The sequence below is a fragment of the Spodoptera frugiperda genome, chromosome 6, assembly GCF_023101765.2.
Source record: "Spodoptera frugiperda isolate SF20-4 chromosome 6, AGI-APGP_CSIRO_Sfru_2.0, whole genome shotgun sequence".
NCBI classification, from domain to species: Eukaryota; Metazoa; Arthropoda; class Insecta; order Lepidoptera; family Noctuidae; genus Spodoptera; species Spodoptera frugiperda.
Genome location: NC_064217.1, coordinates 781,605 through 787,430, shown reverse-complemented (window position 1 = coordinate 787,430; position 5,826 = coordinate 781,605). Strand labels below are relative to the sequence as shown.

The 5,826-nt window shown below is 35.4% G+C and overlaps 1 long non-coding RNA gene across 2 annotated transcripts; it reads right to left on the bottom strand.

The window, feature by feature from the left end:
• Positions 1-280: 280 nt before the first annotated feature.
• On the bottom strand, positions 281-4,905 carry LOC126910815 (uncharacterized). 2 transcript variants are annotated; one of them, XR_007705383.1, is made up of 2 exons: positions 4,896-4,905; positions 281-447 (listed from the first exon to the last, which is right to left on the bottom strand). It is a non-coding gene; the product is annotated as an uncharacterized LOC126910815 (long non-coding RNA). The 2 variants fall into 2 exon arrangements; XR_007705384.1 differs by lacking the exon at positions 4,896-4,905 and adding an exon at positions 4,754-4,763.
• Between the last annotated feature and the right edge of the window lie 921 nt (positions 4,906-5,826).

The window sequence follows — 5,826 nt, the reverse complement described above, 5'->3', positions numbered from 1 at the left end:
ATCAAGATACACCCATTGTGTCAAAGAACATCGGGCATTTTTGTATGGGACACTTACCTACGGCGAACAAAAATAAAATTAGGTACGGTGGATAGGCAATTAAATCTAGTTCACAATGGTATAGTTCCCATATCTGTGGGTCGTGGCAATAAGGAGAAATTGGACATTTAAAAAATATTTATAAATGTTTTTGGGCAATAATTGAAGAGGAAAAAGGGAATCAAAAATAATTAAAACAACATATTTTTCTCTTAACTTTTGGCGAAGGACTGCGATGATGATGACGAAGGACTGCGATGTAGTAAGATAAGCTAGCTACCTGCGCGAGCGCAACATAATACCAGTTTTAAGACTATGGGCGAGAGTGAGAACGAAACATGCACATCAACTTGACGGATTTAGTCTGATTGGGTTTACAAAAATACCACGGAGTGATATTTTAACTTACTGAGCGGTCGTTTAGTAATTAGGAAAAATAGTCAACTTAAAATATCATTTTCATTTTACTAATTATTTCCATTTTCCCATTATTGTGAATCAAAATAACTACACAATATTAAATATGATTGCAAACACTATCATTTAAAAATATTTTGGTTTATGTTCGCGACTTTTAAAAAATCGGGTAAAAAACGCCCGATGTCCTTTTTTATTTTGGACTTTAACACATACTGAAGATAAAGTTGAATTTCGATTAAAGGGATTTGCACACAATGTTGCAGATTGATGTGCATTCAGCTTGCCAACTGTCAATCTTCGTATGAAAAGACCATATTTGAGAAAGTTCTCATAAATATTGCCACTGCAGTGTTATAAAGTGATCCATGTCTGCTGGATGTTTATTATGTGGTAGCTGCGCGAATTCAATGGTGATGGTGTTCGTGATCTTGCGTTGCCATTTTAGGTTATGTTTAAGTTTATCGTTTGTAGTTGTGATTTCTATTGCTTCTGCTATGTTGAACTTTGTTGCAAACATGGAGTTTAATCCAAAGTATATTATGTTGTTAAATGAAGAAGATATTTAACTTGTCTGCAAGGTTGGTGTCGTGTTTGGACAACTGGCTGCCTTGCAACGGGTAGCGGGCCCAATTTCCGCACGGAGCAAGTCTTTGTGTGATCCAGAAATTGTTGTTTATGGTCTGGAACCTATAGTCGTAAACTTGTATGTTTGTTAACACACCCATGACCCAGGAGAAAATCCTAATGGAGGACATATTAAAAAAAGTAAAGGATTTAGTAAAGCAATAAGCAACATTAGACCAAATGGAACAACACCTAATTTTCATTAAGGGTTGTTTTAGAGTATTGTGTGTATTTTAAGTATATAGGACTTATTCTTCTATAAAAACCATGGAGTCCATGAGTAACAAAGCAAGTATGACCAAAACAAAAAAGGCGTGTGCTTCCAAATTCTCATAACTGCGTACCGTAACAGTAACGCAGTGAGTAAGGCGCACATTTAAAACCTCAGACACGTCAAATTGCAATAATTCTATCGGACATTCACATCATTACGGGCGATTAGCAAATAAATGTCCTTTCCTCGGTAACTTTGCATTTGTCAAGCGATTCCGTTCTCTACACGTTGCAAAGTGAATGAACAACATTTTTTATTTTTTTGCTTGGACAGTTATTGGTGCTTTTACCTTAGCGATTGATGTATGTAAAGGCGTCAAACTGTTTTACGACGTAACTGTAAGAATTCGATTTTGTTTTTCCTAATCTATCTAATTTAACCTATCAGGTGTCAGAGACATAGTCTACATAAAAATAAAAGAATTAACACATCAGATAAATGTTGAAATTTGTATGAAATCAATGTCGAATGTTTGTTGTAATATAAAATCAAAAGTAAAAGTCAAAATTATCTATTGAACGAATATAATATTATTAAAAATGTTTGTCTGTCATTCAGTCCTCTAGCGAAGCTATTTGCTCGTTCCAAAGTGTTCCTATGGAGAGAGAGTTCCTATGGAGAAGTACGAGCAAGAAACTCCATAGGTTACCGTACTCCAAAGGTTATAATATCTTTTACAATTAATGACCCGTGATAATATATATTCAAATTATCATTTTTTACATTCCGTTCTACTACAATTGACACTCACCACAATGCAAATAGCAAAAAAAAGCCCATAAAATTACGCAACTACTTAACACATATTACAAAAAGGGGATCAGGTCACGCCAGCTACATAAAGATTGTGCCAATAGCCTCCTTGGGAGCGCTATACACATTATCCTTAGTAACTATGGCTATTGCCAAATCAATTCCCATAGCAAGACACACATCAGGCTGCAATAAACCAGTATAAACTGACCTCCTAATATGTGGAGAGATCACATAAAGCGAGACCAAAATAAACTGGTCCGGTCAACTTAGAGTTAACACATCAAGCTGCACAAAACCAGTATAAACTGACCTTCAAATATGTGGAGAGATTATATAAAGCGAGACCAGAATAAACTGGTTATGTATAATTTGATATGTAAGCCACCTATATAGGTATCTATGCGTCTACCTGATCCCCCATGGGTCCTCCAAGGTCCTGTGTCGCGTATGAGGACACTAAATCTTGATCCAAGTTAATTATCTTGTCCCACAACTGTCGACTCGTGTGTACTGAACCCTAAACTCAGTTTTGGTCAAATTAACGACGCTGCTGTTGAACTGAAGGTGCTTTGTTTACTTGACAACTTTGTTTCGTTTCCTTAATTAAGTCTGCTTGGGATTTGTGCTATTTTTTTTACTTTATAAGTGAAAGACAATGGTTTATTTCGATATCTCTGTTTGCTATTTTTAGGTAATGATATTGTTGTATTTTTTTATAATGAAACAAGCCCGCCACGTCGTCACAAACCGCTGCAACTCCTGTAAGCCAGGATTTATAGTAGATATCACCATGAAAACACCAAGTTTAAGTTACCAATGTATTGCACATTAAGCTCGACTTTAAGCAAGAGATCAAAATAACTAGATTTCCTAATGGGGTTAAATATTATTGTGCTTGTTTTTATTCTCTTATCATAGACACGTTATTATAGCTATCGTTTCAAACAAACCTACTGGTAGAACTTCGATAAACGAGTCAGAATTTAAATTAATACTCAGTCAGCAGTAAGTCAAGCCCAATTACCCCCTTTTCAATCTTCCTAATTCCTGATTCCCCAACAACCATTAAATTCCTAACCCCCAAAAGGCCGGCAACGCCTCTGGTGTTTCGGGTGTCCATGGCCGGCGGCGATTGCTTACCATCAGGTGATCCGTCTCCTCGTTTACCGGCTTATTCCATAAAAAAACCCTCGCATAAAATTACCTCTATTTACCAAAATATCTCTAATTTCTTATTAGACATCTATAAAGCAGTTAACAAGAAGCCCCCTACAGCTCAATACGAAGATACACATTAATCGCAGAGTCCAGTATTCATGTCACGACTGTGTCACATAACCGCTTGATTTACGACCAGACAGCGTGGGTAAGTAGGATGGGTTATCTTCAAATTGGTGTTTCAGATATTATTATTTTGTTTCACCAAAATGTCTATTGAATTTGAGATCGGTGGAAAATTTTCTATTTGTAGATTTTAACAATGATTCTTTTATTTTAGAAAAAGTAAATAAGTATGTCAATGTGGTAAGTCGTTACTTACGTTTAAGGAATTATAAACCTTAAATAATTAAAGAAATTATTTCAAACTTCAAGAAATAAAATGTAAAACCTACATATAAAATAAACATACGTATTTGTTTCCGTAAGAAAATTTAAAATGACGCGTCTACTGTTTTAAAATAACTACCCGACGGACATTAACATAAAAATTACTTATGTACATAGCCTACCAATAATAGGTGCATCATAAAAACAATTAAATACACCAACCAAAAAGTCCACCTCCATTGTCACACTTCTAAACAAGGTTTACCTCAATATACATAATGCTCGCACATACCAAATACATAAAATGAATTGAGGTCAACGACCTGACCAGGTGTTTTCCACTCGGTCGCCTGCAAATGATTGATGAGCCAGTACTCATGACTCCAGTCGATCGGAGCCATTTCAATGTTCGTCAGATTCTCAGGGAAACTGTAAATATTATGGGGATAATAAAAATTGTAGATGTCAGTTATGAAATATACGTCTGAGTTTTGTTTAACGGTTGGTGAAGTTATTTAGTGCTGCGGGTTGCAGATTTGATTGGCATCACAAAAAATATATATGATTTTCTTGAAATCCACGTTGCACGGTGACGGTTGCGATGCTAAATTGCTGTGATTGCGTTTGGCTTCCACCAGTCATATTCATTGGTACTGTGGTACACATAGCTTTGAACTAGTGGTAACGGACTCAGCTAAACTATGTTTTTTAGATGGAAAGATGTGTGCTATGGATGCGTGTAGGTGCGTGCTGTAGATGTATGCAATGAATAGCTTCCCTACTATCAATACGTCGCATACTCGAGCTACACATCTATCTCGCACAGCTACAAAGATTAATATCAATGAAAACGGTCACAGTCTCACAAATTTGCTATTACATCTCTGGTGAAAAGGCAACTCGTCCTTGAGTTGATTCACTATTTAATCGTTTCTTTTTACCCGACTGCGCCAGAAGGAGGGTTATGTTTTTCGAGTGTATGTATGTATGTATGTATGTATGTATGTATGTATGTATGTATGTATGTATGTATGTATGTATGTATAATTGTTTGGCACGCTCTGCAGCCTAAACGGCTTGATGGATTTTGACTTGAGAGGTGTCGTTAGATTCGTATTTACTGTGAGAGTGACACTGGATATATCAAAATTAAAAAAAAACAAAATGGCGGATTTTTGGCGCCAAATTCGAATATTTCTCACTCTCTAGCCTAAACGGCTTGACGGATTTTGACTTGAGAGGTGTCGTTAGATTCGTATTTACTGTGAGAGTGACACTGGATATATAAAATTATAAAAAAACAAAATGGCGGATTTTTGGCGCCAAATTCGAACATTGCTCACTCTCTAGCCTGAACGACTCGATGGATTTCCGCTTTATAGGGGTCGTTTGATTCGTATTTACTGTCAGAGTGACACTAGATATATCAAAATGAAAAAATAATAAAACTAAAAATAAATAAATAAAAAAATTAATTTAAAAAACTAAAAAACCCGACTGCGTTTCTTTATAATATTAAAATGAAAAAACCCTAAAACAAGAAAGTAATCGTAAAATTTAAGCAGTCGGGACCCATTCTAGAAAGCAAGTCGTATGTGCCCTCACAAATTCTTTATATTTAGAATGGGTCCCGACTGCTTAAATTTTACGATTACTTTCTTGTTTTAGGGTTTTTTCATTTTAATATTATAAAGAAACGCAGTCGGGTTTTTTAGTTTTTTAAATTAATTTTTTACTATTTCAAATAAATATACATACATTTACTATGTCAGTAACTAGTTTTTAACCTTACCCACTTGAATATAAGACTTAAAACATCTAAATCACCCTCTAAAACGTCACACAACTTAAGAATAGATGGAAGATTGGCTTGCTCCATGTCTTTATGGTAATATCCGCACAGCAGTCGGATACTTTATTACGGTGCACCACTAAACTCCATAATATCCGCAGTCAGCCACTTTATTAGGGTGCACTACTAAAATGTGATGATATACTGTTAAGGTTCGACCTTGACCACGAATTGTGATATCCATAGGTTATAGTGAAAATGGTTATGTTAGGTTCCTTGTATACTAGCTTAGCCTATTATTTAGCCTATTATAATATAGCCTATTATTTGGAAACTTTAAGACAATAGATCTGGTGTGGTATTAAATGCTATT